This window comes from Macaca mulatta, chromosome 8 (genome assembly GCF_049350105.2).
Source record: "Macaca mulatta isolate MMU2019108-1 chromosome 8, T2T-MMU8v2.0, whole genome shotgun sequence".
Lineage (NCBI taxonomy): Eukaryota > Metazoa > Chordata > Mammalia > Primates > Cercopithecidae > Macaca > Macaca mulatta.
The window spans coordinates 51,286,095-51,300,352 of record NC_133413.1 but is presented as its reverse complement, the minus strand read 5'-3'; positions in this window follow the sequence as shown (position 1 = coordinate 51,300,352).

Genomic DNA, 14,258 nt, shown 5'->3' with positions numbered 1-14,258 from the left:
TAGCCCTCTACGGGCTTCCAAATATCACTTTGCCAATTCCAGAAGAACTGTCTTGGCGAAAGGCTTCTTGAGGGGAAAGCTGTAACTCTGTGAGATGATTTCACAGAACACAAAGAAGTTTCTCAGAACGCTTCTTTCTCTTTGTTATCAGAGGATATTTCCTTTGGCCCTATAGTCTTCAAAGGGATCCGAAATATCTGTTCTCAGATTCCACAGAAATAAGGCTAGCAAAGAGATCCACGAAATACAGATGTAACTCTGTGAGTGGAAGTCACACATCGCAGAGCAGTTTCTCAGAAAGCTTCTTTCCAGATTTCATCTGAGGATATTTCCTTTTTCACCATAGCCCTCTATGGGCTTCCAAATATCACTTTGCCAATTCCACAAGAACTGTCTTAGCGAAAGGCTTCTTGAGGGGAAAGCTGTAACTCTGTGAGATGATTTCACAGAACACAAAGAAGTTTCTCAGAAAGCTTCTTTCTCTTTGTTATCGGATGATATTTCCTTTGGCCATATAGTCTTCAAAGGGATCCGAAATATCTGTTCTCAGATTCCACAGAAATAAGGCTAGCAAAGAGATCCACGAAACACAGATGTAACTCTGTGAGATGAATGAACAGAACACTAAGCAGTTTCTCAGAAAGCTTCTTTCCAGATTTCATCTGAGGATATTTCCTTTTTCACCATAGCCCTCTATGGGCTTCCAAATATCACTTTGCCAATTCCACAAGAACTGTCTTAGCGAAAGGCTTCTTGAGGGGAAAGCTGTAACTCTGTGAGATGATTTCACAGAACACAAAGAAGTTTCTCAGAAAGCTTCTTTCTCTTTGTTATCGCAGGATATTTCCTTGGGCCCTATAGCCTTCAAAGGGATCCGAAATATCTGTTCTCAGATTCCACAGAAATAAGGCTAGCAAAGAGATCCACGAAATACAGATGTAACTCTGTGAGATGAATGAACAGAACACTAAGCAGTTTCTCAGAAAGCTTCTTTCCAGATTTCATATGAGGATATTTCCTTTTTCACCATAGCCCTCTATGGGCTTCCAAATATCACTTTGCCAATTCCACAAGAACTGTCTTAGCGAAAGGCTTCTTGAGGGGAAAGCTGTAACTCTGTGAGATGATTTCACAGAACACAAAGAAGTTTCTCAGAAAGCTTCTTTCTCTTTGTTATCGAAGGATACTTCCTTTGGCCGTATAGTCTTCAAAGGGATCCGAAATATCTGTTCTCAGATTCCACAGAAATAAGGCTAGCAAAGAGATCCACGAAACACAGATGTAACTCTGTGAGATGAATGAACAGAACACTAAGCAGTTTCTCAGAAAGCTTCTTTCCAGATTTCATCTGAGGATATTTCCTTTTTCACCATAGCCCTCTATGGGCTTCCAAATATCACTTTGCCAATTCCACAAGAACTGTCTTAGCGAAAGGCTTCTTGAGGGGAAAGCTGTAACTCTGTGAGATGATTTCACAGAACACAAAGAAGTTTCTCAGAAAGCTTCTTTCTCTTTGTTATCAGAGGATATTTCCTATGGCCCTATAGTCTTCAAAGGGATCCGAAATATCTGTTCTCAGATTCCACAGAAATAAGGCTAGCAAAGAGATCCACGAAATACAGATGTAACTCTGTGAGTGGAAGTCACACATCACAGAGCAGTTTCTCAGAAAGCTTCTTTCCAGATTTCATCTGAGGATATTTCCTTTTTCACCATAGCCCTCTACGGGCTTCCAAATATTACTTTGCCAATTCCACAAGAACTGTCTTAGCGAAAGGCTTCTTGAGGGGAAAGCTGTAACTCTGTGTGATGATTTCACAGAACACAAAGAAGTTTCTCAGAAAGCTTCTTTCTCTTTGTTATCGGATGATATTTCCTTTGGCCATATAGTCTTCAAAGGGATCCGAAATATCTGTTCTCAGATTCCACAGAAATAAGGCTAGCAAAGAGATCCACGAAATACAGATGTAACTCTGTGAGATGAATGAACAGAACACTAAGCTGCTTCTCAGAAAGCTTCTTTCCAGATTTCATCTGAGGATATTTCCTTTTTCACCATAGCCCTCTATGGGCTTCCAAATATCACTTTGCCAATTCCACAAGAACTGTCTTAGCGAAAGGCTTCTTGAGGGGAAAGCTGTAACTCTGTGAGATGATTTCACAGAACACAAAGAAGTTTCTCAGAAAGCTTCTTTCTCTTTATTATCGGAGGATATTTCCTTTGGCCCTATAGTCTTCAAAGGGATCCGAAATATCTGTTCTCAGATTCCACAGAAATAAGGCTAGCAAAGAGATCCACGAAACACAGATGTAACTCTGTGAGATGAATGAACAGAACACTAAGCAGTTTCTCAGAAAGCTTCTTTCCAGATTTCATCTGAGGATATTTCCTTTTTCACCATAGCCCTCTATGGGCTTCCAAATATCACTTTGCCAATTCCACAAGAACTGTCTTAGCGAAAGGCTTCTTGAGGGGAAAGCTGTAACTCTGTGAGATGATTTCACAGAACACAAACAAGTTTCTCAGAAAGCTTCTTTCTCTTTGTTATCGCAGGATATTTCCTTTGGCCCTATAGTCTTCAAAGGGATCCGAAATATCTGTTCTCAGATTCCACAGAAATAAGGCTAGCAAAGAGATCCACGAAATTCAGATGTAACTCTGTGAGGGGAAGTCACACATCACAGAGCAGTTTCTCAGAAAGCTTCTTTCCAGATTTCATCTGAGGATATTTCCTTTTTCACCATAGCCCTCTATGGGCTTCCAAATATCACTTTGCCAATTCCACAAGAACTGTCTTAGCTAAAGGCTTCTGGAGGGGAAAGCTGTAACTCTGTGAGATGATTTCACAGAACACAAAGAAGTTTCTCAGAAAGCTTCTTTCTCTTTGTTATCGGAGGATATTTCCTTTGGCCCTATAGTCTTCAAAGGGATCCGAAATATCTGTTCTCAGAATCCTCAGAAATAAGGCTAGCAAAGAGATCCACGAAATACAGATGTAACTCTGTGAGATGAATGAACAGAACACTAAGCAGTTTCTCAGAAAGCTTCTTTCCAGATTTCATCTGAGGATATTTCTTTTTTCACCATAGTCCTCTAAGGGCTTCCAAATATCACTTTGCCAATTCCACAAGAACTGTCTTAGCGAAAGGCTTCTTGAGGGGAAAGCTGTAACTCTGTGAGATGATTTCACAGAACACAAAGAAGTTTCTCAGAAAGCTTCTTTCTCTTTGTTATCGCAGGATATTTCCTTTGGCCCTATAGTCTTCAAAGGGATCCGAAATATCTGTTCTCAGATTCCACAGAAATAAGGCTAGCAAAGAGATCTACGAAATACAGATGTAACTCTGTGAGTGGAAGTCACACATCATAGAGCAGTTTCTCAGAAAGCTTCTTTCCAGATTTCATCTGAGGATATTTCCTTTTTCACCATAGCCCTCTATGGGCTTCCAAATATCACTTTGCCAATTCCACAAGAACTGTCTTAGTTAAAGGCTTCTTGAGGGGAAAGCTGTAACTCTGTGAGATGATTTCACAGAACACAAAGAAGTTTCTCAGAAACCTTCTTTCTCTTTTTTATCGGAGGATATTTCCTTTGGCCATATAGTCATCAAAGGGATCCGAAATATCTGTTCTCAGATTCCACAGAAATAAGGCTAGCAAAGAGATCCACGAAATACAGATGTAACTCTGTGAGATGAATGAACAGAACACTAAGCAGTTTCTCAGAAAGCTTCTTTCCAGATTTCATCTGAGGATATTTCCTTTTTCACCATAGCCCTCTATAGGCTTCCAAATATCACTTTGCCAATTCCACAAGAACTGTCTTAGCGAAAGGCTTCTTGAGGGGAAAGCTGTAACTCTGTGAGATGACGTCACAGAACACAAAGAAGTTTCTCAGAAAGCTTCTTTCTCTTTGTTATCAGAGGATATTTCCTTTGGCCCTATAGTCTTCAAAGGGATCCGAAATATCTGTTCTCAGATTCCACAGAAATAAGGCTAGCAAAGAGATCCACGAAATACAGATGTAACTCTGTGAGATGAATGAACAGAACACTAAGCAGTTTCTCAGAAAGCTTCTTTCCAGATTTCATCTGAGGATATTTCCTTTTTCACCATAGCCCTCTATGGGCTTCCAAATATTACTTTGCCAATTCCACAAGAACTGTCTTAGCGAAAGGCTTCTTGAGGGGAAAGCTGTAACTCTGTGAGATGATTTCACAGAACACAAAGAAATTTCTCAGAAAGCTTCTTTCTCTTTGTTATCGGGGGATATTTCCTTTGGCCCTATAGTCTTCAAGGGATCCGAAATATCTGTTCTCAGATTCCACAGAAATAAGGCTAGCAAAGAGATCCACGAAATACAGATGTAACTCTGTGTGATGAATGAACAGAACATTAAGCAGTTTCTCAGAAAGCTTCTTTCCAGATTTCATCTGAGGATATTTCCTTTTTCACCATAGCCCTCTACGGGCTTCCAAATATCACTTTGCCAATTCCACAAGAACTGTCTTGGCGAAAGGCTTCTTGAGGGGAAAGCTGTAACTCTGTGAGATGATTTCACAGAACACAAAAAAGTTTCTCAGAAAGCTTCTTTCTCTTTGTTATCAGAGGAGATTTCCTTTGGCCCTATAGTCTTCAAAGGGATCCGAAATATCTGTTCTCAGATTCCACAGAAATAAGGCTAGCAAAGAGATCGACGAAATACAGATGTAACTCTGTGAGTGGAAGTCACACATCGCAGAACAGTTTCTCAGAAAGCCTCTTTCCAGATTTCATCTGAGGATATTTCCTTTTTCACCATAGCCCTCTATGGGCTTCCAAATATCACTTTGCCAATTCCACAAGAACTGTCTTAGCGAAAGGCTTCTTGAGGGGAAAGCTGTAACTCTGTGAGATGATTTCACAGAACACAAAGAAGTTTCTCAGAAATCTTCTTTCTCTTTGTTATCGGATGATATTTCCTTTGGCCATATAGTCTTCAAAGGGATCCGAAATATCTGTTCTCAGATTCCACAGAAATAAGGCTAGCAAAGAGATCCACGAAATACAGATGTAACTCTGTGAGATGAATGAACAGAACACTAAGCAGTTTCTCAGAAAGCTTCTTTCCAGATTTCATCTGAGGATATTTCCTTTTTCACCATAGCCCTCTATGGGCTTCCAAATATCACTTTGCCAATTCCACAAGAACTGTCTTAGCGAAAGGCTTCTTGAGGGGAAAGCTGTAACTCTGTGAGATGATTTCACAGAACACAAAGAAGTTTCTCAGAAAGCTTCTTTCTCTTTGTTATCAGAGGATATTTGCTTTGGCCCTATAGTCTTCAAAGGGATCCGAAATATCTGTTCTCAGATTCCACAGAAATAAGGCTAGCAAGAAGATAAACCAAATAGAGATGTAACTCTGTGAGTGGAAGTCACACATCACAGAGCAGTTTCTCAGAAAGCTTCTTTCCAGATTTCATCTGAGGATATTTCCTTTTTCACCATAGCCCTCTATGGGCTTCCAAATATCACTTTGCCAATTCCACAAGAACTGTCTTAGCGAAAGGCTTCTTGAGGGGAAAGCTGTAACTCTGTGAGATGATTTCACAGAACACAAAGAAGTTTCTCAGAAAGCTTCTTTCTCTTTGTTATCGGATGATATTTCCTTTGGCCCTATAGTCTTCAAAGGGATCCGATATATCTGTTCTCAGAATCCACAGAAATAAGGCTAGCAAAGAGATCCACGAAATACAGATGTAACTCTGTGAGATGAATGAACAGAACACTAAGCAGTTTCTCAGAAAGCTTCTTTCCAGATTTCATCTGAGGATATTTCCTTTTTCACCATAGCCCTCTAAGGACTTCCAAATATCACTTTGCCAATTCCACAAGAACTGTCTTAGCGAAAGGCTTCTTGAGGGGAAAGCTGTAACTCTGTGAGATGATTTCACAGAACACAAAGAAGTTTCTCAGAAAGCTTCTTTCTCTTTGTTATCGGAGGATATTTCCTTTGGCCCTATAGTCTTCAAAGGGATCCGAAATATCTGTTCTCAGATTCCACAGAAATAAGGCTAGCAAAGAGATCTACGAAATACAGATGTAACTCTGTGAGTGGAAGTCACACATCACAGAGCAGTTTCTCAGAAAGCTTCTTTCCAGATTTCATCTGAGGATATTTCCTTTATCACCATAGCCCTCTATGGGCTTCCAAATATCACTTTGCCAATTCCACAAGAACTGTCTTAGTGAAAGGCTTCTTGAGGGGAAAGCTGTAACTCTGTGAGATGATTTCACAGAACACAAAGAAGTTTCTCAGAAAGCTTCTTTCTCTTTTTTATCGGAGGATATTTCCTTTGGCCATATAGTCTTCAAAGGGATCCGAAATATCTGTTCTCAGATTCCACAGAAATAAGGCTAGCAAAGAGATCCACGAAACACAGATGTAACTCTGTGAGATGAATGAACAGAACACTAAGCAGTTTCTCAGAAAGCTTCTTTCCAGATTTCATCTGAGGATATTTCCTTTTTCACCATAGCCCTCTATGGGCTTACAAATATCACTTTGCCAATTCCACAAGAACTGTCTTAGCGAAAGGGTTCTTGAGGGGAAAGCTGTAACTCTGTGAGATGATTTCACAGAACACAAAGAAGTTTCTCAGAAAGCTTCTTTCTCTTTGTTATCAGAGGATATTTCCTTTGGCCCTATAGTCTTCAAAGGGATCCGAAATATCTGTTCTCAGATTCCACAGAAATAAGGCTAGCAAAGAGATCCACGAAATACAGATGTAACTCTGTGAGATGAATGAACAGAACACTAAGCAGTTTCTCAGAAAGCTTCTTTCCAGATTTCATCTGAGGATATTTCCTTTTTCACCATAGCCCTCTATGGGCTTCCAAATATCACTTTGCCAATTCCACAAGAACTGTCTTAGCGAAAGGCTTCTTGAGGGGAAAGCTGTAATTCTGTGAGATGATTTCACAGAACACAAAGAAGTTTCTCAGAAAGCTTCTTTCTCTTTGTTATCAGAGGATATTTGCTTTGGCCCTATAGTCTTCAAAGGGATCCGAAATATCTGTTCTCAGATTCCACAGAAATAAGGCTAGCAAGAAGATCCACCAAATAGAGATGTAACTCTGTGAGTGGAAGTCACACATCACAGAGCAGTTTCTCAGAAAGCTTCTTTCCAGATTTCATCTGAGGATATTTCCTTTTTCACCATAGCCCTCTATGGGCTTCCAAATATCACTTTGCCAATTCCACAAGAACTGTCTTAGCGAAAGGCTTCTTGAGGGGAAAGCTGTAACTCTGTGAGATGATTTCACAGAACACAAAGAAGTTTCTCAGAAAGCTTCTTTCTCTTTGTTATCGGATGATATTTCCTTTGGCCCTATAGTCTTCAAAGGGATCCGATATATCTGTTCTCAGAATCCACAGAAATAAGGCTAGCAAAGAGATCCACGAAATACAGATGTAACTCTGTGAGATGAATGAACAGAACACTAAGCAGTTTCTCAGAAAGCTTCTTTCCAGATTTCATCTGAGGATATTTCCTTTTTCACCATAGCCCTCTAAGGACTTCCAAATATCACTTTGCCAATTCCACAAGAACTGTCTTAGCGAAAGGCTTCTTGAGGGGAAAGCTGTAACTCTGTGAGATGATTTCACAGAACACAAAGAAGTTTCTCAGAAAGCTTCTTTCTCTTTGTTATCGGAGGATATTTCCTTTGGCCCTATAGTCTTCAAAGGGATCCGAAATATCTGTTCTCAGATTCCACAGAAATAAGGCTAGCAAAGAGATCTACGAAATACAGATGTAACTCTGTGAGTGGAAGTCACACATCACAGAGCAGTTTCTCAGAAAGCTTCTTTCCAGATTTCATCTGAGGATATTTCCTTTATCACCATAGCCCTCTATGGGCTTCCAAATATCACTTTGCCAATTCCACAAGAACTGTCTTAGTGAAAGGCTTCTTGAGGGGAAAGCTGTAACTCTGTGAGATGATTTCACAGAACACAAAGAAGTTTCTCAGAAAGCTTCTTTCTCTTTTTTATCGGAGGATATTTCCTTTGGCCATATAGTCTTCAAAGGGATCCGAAATATCTGTTCTCAGATTCCACAGAAATAAGGCTAGCAAAGAGATCCACGAAACACAGATGTAACTCTGTGAGATGAATGAACAGAACACTAAGCAGTTTCTCAGAAAGCTTCTTTCCAGATTTCATCTGAGGATATTTCCTTTTTCACCATAGCCCTCTATGGGCTTACAAATATCACTTTGCCAATTCCACAAGAACTGTCTTAGCGAAAGGGTTCTTGAGGGGAAAGCTGTAACTCTGTGAGATGATTTCACAGAACACAAAGAAGTTTCTCAGAAAGCTTCTTTCTCTTTGTTATCAGAGGATATTTCCTTTGGCCCTATAGTCTTCAAAGGGATCCGAAATATCTGTTCTCAGATTCCACAGAAATAAGGCTAGCAAAGAGATCCACGAAATACAGATGTAACTCTGTGAGATGAATGAACAGAACACTAAGCAGTTTCTCAGAAAGCTTCTTTCCAGATTTCATCTGAGGATATTTCCTTTTTCACCATAGCCCTCTATGGGCTTCCAAATATCACTTTGCCAATTCCACAAGAACTGTCTTAGCGAAAGGCTTCTTGAGGGGAAAGCTGTAATTCTGTGAGATGATTTCACAGAACACAAAGAAGTTTCTCAGAAAGCTTCTTTCTCTTTGTTATCAGAGGATATTTCCTTTGGCCCTATAGTCTTCAAAGGGATCCGAAATATCTGTTCTCAGATTCCACAGAAATAAGGCTAGCAAAGAGATCCACGAAATACAGATGTAACTCTGTGAGTGGAAGTCACATATCACAGAGCAGTTTCTCAGAAAGCTTCTTTCCAGATTTCATCTGAGGATATTTCCTTTTTCACCATAGCCCTCTATGGGCTTCCAAATATCACTTTGCCAATTCCACAAGAACTGTCTTACCGAAAGGCTTCTTGAGGGGAAAGCTGTAACTCTATGAGATGATTTCACAGAACACAAAGAAGTTTCTCAGAAAGCTTCTTTCTCTTTGTTATCGGAGGATATTTCCTTTGGCCCTATAGTCTTCAACGGGATCCGAAATATGTGTTCTCAGATTCAACAGAAATAAGGCTAGCAAAGAGATCCACGAAACACAGATGTAATTCTATGAGATGAATGAACAGAACATTAAGCAGTTTCTCAGAAAGCTTCTTTCCAGATTTCATCTGAGGATATTTCCTTTTTCACCATAGCCCTCTACGGGCTTCCAAATATCACTTTGCCAATTCCACAAGAACTGTCTTGGCGAAAGGCTTCTTGAGGGGAAAGCTGTAACTCTGTGAGATGATTTCACAGAACACAAAAAAGTTTCTCAGAAAGCTTCTTTCTCTTTGTTATCAGAGGAGATTTCCTTTGGCCCTATAGTCTTCAAAGGGATCCGAAATATCTGTTCTCAGATTCCACAGAAATAAGGCTAGCAAAGAGATCGACGAAATACAGATGTAACTCTGTGAGTGGAAGTCACACATCGCAGAGCAGTTTCTCAGAAAGCCTCTTTCCAGATTTCATCTGAGGATATTTCCTTTTTCACCATAGCCCTCTATGGGCTTCCAAATATCACTTTGCCAATTCCACAAGAACTGTCTTAGCGAAAGGCTTCTTGAGGGGAAAGCTGTAACTCTGTGAGATGATTTCACAGAACACAAAGAAGTTTCTCAGAAATCTTCTTTCTCTTTGTTATCGGATGATATTTCCTTTGGCCATATAGTCTTCAAAGGGATCCGAAATATCTGTTCTCAGATTCCACAGAAATAAGGCTAGCAAAGAGATCCACGAAATACAGATGTAACTCTGTGAGATGAATGAACAGAACACTAAGCAGTTTCTCAGAAAGCTTCTTTCCAGATTTCATCTGAGGATATTTCCTTTTTCACCATAGCCCTCTATGGGCTTCCAAATATCACTTTGCCAATTCCACAAGAACTGTCTTAGCGAAAGGCTTCTTGAGGGGAAAGCTGTAACTCTGTGAGATGATTTCACAGAACACAAAGAAGTTTCTCAGAAAGCTTCTTTCTCTTTGTTATCAGAGGATATTTCCTTTGGCCCTATAGTCTTCAAAGGGATCCGAAATATCTGTTCTCAGATTCCACAGAAATAAGGCTAGCAAGAAGATCCACCAAATAGAGATGTAACTCTGTGAGTGGAAGTCACACATCACAGAGCAGTTTCTCAGAAAGCTTCTTTCCAGATTTCATCTGAGGATATTTCCTTTTTCACCATAGCCCTCTATGGGCTTCCAAATATCACTTTGCCAATTCCACAAGAACTGTCTTAGCGAAAGGCTTCTTGAGGGGAAAGCTGTAACTCTGTGAGATGATTTCACAGAACACAAAGAAGTTTCTCAGAAAGCTTCTTTCTCTTTGTTATCGGAGGATATTTCCTTTGGCCCTATAGTCTTCAAAGGGATCCGAAATATCTGTTCTCAGATTCCACAGAAATAAGGCTAGCAAAGAGATCCACGAAACACAGATGTAACTCTGTGAGATGAATGAACAGAACACTAAGCAGTTTCTCAGAAAGCTTCTTTCCAGATTTCATCTGAGGATATTTCCTTTTTCACCATAGCCCTCTATGGGCTTCCAAATATCACTTTGCCAATTCCACAAGAACTGTCTTAGCGAAAGGCTTCTTGAGGGGAAAGCTGTAACTCTGTGAGATGATTTCACAGAACACAAAGAAGTTTCTCAGAAAGCTTCTTTCTCTTTGTTATCGGAGGATATTTCCTTTGGCCCTATAGTCTTCAAAGGGATCCGAAATATCTGTTCTCAGATTCCACAGAAATAAGGCTAGCAAAGAGATCCACGAAACACAGATGTAACTCTGTGAGATGAATGAACAGAACACTAAGCAGTTTCTCAGAAAGCTTCTTTCCAGATTTCATCTGAGTATATTTCCTTTTTCACCATAGCCCTGTATGGGGTTCCAAATATCACATTGCCAATTCCACAAGAACTGTCTTAGCGAAAGGCTTCTTGAGGGGAAAGCTGTAACTCTGTGAGATGATTTCACAGAACACAAAGAAGTTTCTCAGAAATCTTCTTTCTCTTTGTTATCGGATGATATTTCCTTTGGCCATATAGTCTTCAAAGGGATCCGAAATATCTGTTCTCAGATTCCACAGAAATAAGGCTAGCAAAGAGACCCACGAAATACAGATGTAACTCTGTGAGATGAATGAACAGAACACTAAGCAGTTTCTCAGAAAGCTTCTTTCCAGATTTCATCTGAGGATATTTCCTTTTTCACCATAGCCCTCTATGGGCTTCCAAATATCACTTTGCCAATTCCACAAGAACTGTCTTAGCGAAAGGCTTCTTGAGGGGAAAGCTGTAACTCTGTGAGATGATTTCACAGAACACAAAGAAGTTTCTCAGAAAGCTTCTTTCTCTTTTTTATCGGATGATATTTCCTTTGGCCATATAGTCTTCAAAGGGATCCGAAATATCTGTTCTCAGATTCCACAGAAATAAGGCTAGCAAAGAGATCCACGAAAGACAGATATAACTCTGTGAGATGAATGAACAGAACACTAAGCAGTTTCTCAGAAAGCTTCTTTCCAGATTTCATCTGAGGATATTTCCTTTTTCACCATAGCCCTCTATGGGCTTCCAAATATCACTTTGCCAATTCCACAAGAACTGTCTTAGCTAAAGGCTTCTTGAGGGGAAAGCTGTAACTCTGTGAGATGATTTCACAGAACACAAAGAAGTTTCTCAGAAAGCTTCTTTCTCTTTGTTATCGGAGGATATTTCCTTTGGCCCTATAGTCTTCAAAGGGATCCGAAATATCTGTTCTCAGAATCCTCAGAAATAAGGCTAGCAAAGAGATCCACGAAATACAGATGTAACTCTGTGAGATGAATGAACAGAACACTAAGCAGTTTCTCAGAAAGCTTCTTTCCAGATTTCATCTGAGGATATTTCTTTTTTCACCATAGTCCTCTAAGGGCTTCCAAATATCACTTTGCCAATTCCACAAGAACTGTCTTAGCGAAAGGCTTCTTGAGGGGAAAGCTGTAACTCTGTGAGATGATTTCACAGAACACAAAGAAGTTTCTCAGAAAGCTTCTTTCTCTTTGTTATCGCAGGATATTTCCTTTGGCCCTATAGTCTTCAAAGGGATCCGAAATATCTGTTCTCAGATTCCACAGAAATAAGGCTAGCACAGAGATCTACGAAATACAGATGTAACTCTGTGAGTGGAAGTCACACATCATAGAGCAGTTTCTCAGAAAGCTTCTTTCCAGATTTCATCTGAGGATATTTCCTTTTTCACCATAGCCCTCTATGGGCTTCCAAATATCACTTTGCCAATTCCACAAGAACTGTCTTAGTTAAAGGATTTTGAGGGGAAAGCTGTAACTCTGTGAGATGATTTCACAGAACACAAAGAAGTTTCTCAGAAACCTTCTTTCTCTTTTTTATCGGAGGATATTTCCTTTGGCCATATAATCATCAAAGGGATCCGAAATATCTGTTCTCAGATTCCACAGAAATAAGGCTAGCAAAGAGATCCACGAAATACAGATGTAACTCTGTGAGATGAATGAACAGAACACTAAGCAGTTTCTCAGAAAGCTTCTTTCCAGATTTCATCTGAGGATATTTCCTTTTTCACCATAGCCCTCTATAGGCTTCCAAATATCACTTTGCCAATTCCACAAGAACTGTCTTAGCGAAAGGCTTCTTGAGGGGAAAGCTGTAACTCTGTGAGATGACGTCACAGAACACAAAGAAGTTTCTCAGAAAGCTTCTTTCTCTTTGTTATCAGAGGATATTTCCTTTGGCCCTATAGTCTTCAAAGGGATCCGAAATATCTGTTCTCAGATTCCACAGAAATAAGGCTAGCAAAGAGATCCACGAAATACAGATGTAACTCTGTGAGATGAATGAACAGAACACTAAGCAGTTTCTCAGAAAGCTTCTTTCCAGATTTCATCTGAGGATATTTCCTTTTTCACCATAGCCCTCTATGGGCTTCCAAATATTACTTTGCCAATTCCACAAGAACTGTCTTAGCGAAAGGCTTCTTGAGGGGAAAGCTGTAACTCTGTGAGATGATTTCACAGAACACAAAGAAATTTCTCAGAAAGCTTCTTTCTCTTTGTTATCGCGGGATATTTCCTTTGGCCCTATAGTCTTCAAGGGATCCGAAATATCTGTTCTCAGATTCCACAGAAATAAGGCTAGCAAAGAGATCCACGAAATACAGATGTAACTCTGTGTGATGAATGAACAGAACACTAAGCAGTTTCTCAGAAAGCTTCTTTCCAGATTTCATCTGAGGATATTTCCTTTTTCACCATAGCCCTCTACGGGCTTCCAAATATCACTTTGCCAATTCCACAAGAACTGTCTTGGCGAAAGGCTTCTTGAGGGGAAAGCTGTAACTCTGTGAGATGATTTCACAGAACACAAAGAAGTTTCTCAGAAAGCTTCTTTCTCTTTGTTATCAGAGGATATTTCCTTTGGCCCTATAGTCTTCAAAGGGATCCGAAATATCTGTTCTCAGATTCCACAGAAATAAGGCTAGCAAAGAGATCCACGAAATACAGATGTAACTCTGTGAGTGGAAGTCACACATCGCAGAGCAGTTTCTCAGAAAGCTTCTTTCCAGATTTCATCTGAGGATATTTCCTTTTTCACCATAGCCCTCTATGGGCTTCCAAATATCACTTTGCCAATTCCACAAGAACTGTCTTCGCGAAAGGCTTCTTGAGGGGAAAACTGTAACTCTGTGAGATGATTTCACAGAACACAAAGAAGTTTCTCAGAAATCTTCTTTCTCTTTGTTATCGGATGATATTTCCTTTGGCCATATAGACTTCAAAGGGATCCGAAATATCTGTTCTCAGATTCCACAGAAATAAGGCTAGCAAAGAGATCCACGAAATACAGATGTAACTCTGTGAGATGAATGAACAGAACACTAAGCAGTTTCTCAGAAAGCTTCTTTCCAGATTTCATCTGAGGATATTTCCTTTTTCACCATAGCCCTCTATGGGCTTCCAAATATCACTTTGCCAATTCCACAAGAACTGTCTTAGCGAAAGGCCTCTTGAGGGGAACGCTGTAACTCTGTGAGATGATTTCACAGAACACAAAGAAGTTTCTCAGAAAGCTTCTTTCTCTTTGTTATCAGAGGATATTTCCTTTGGCCCTATAGTCTTCAAAGGGATCCGAAATATC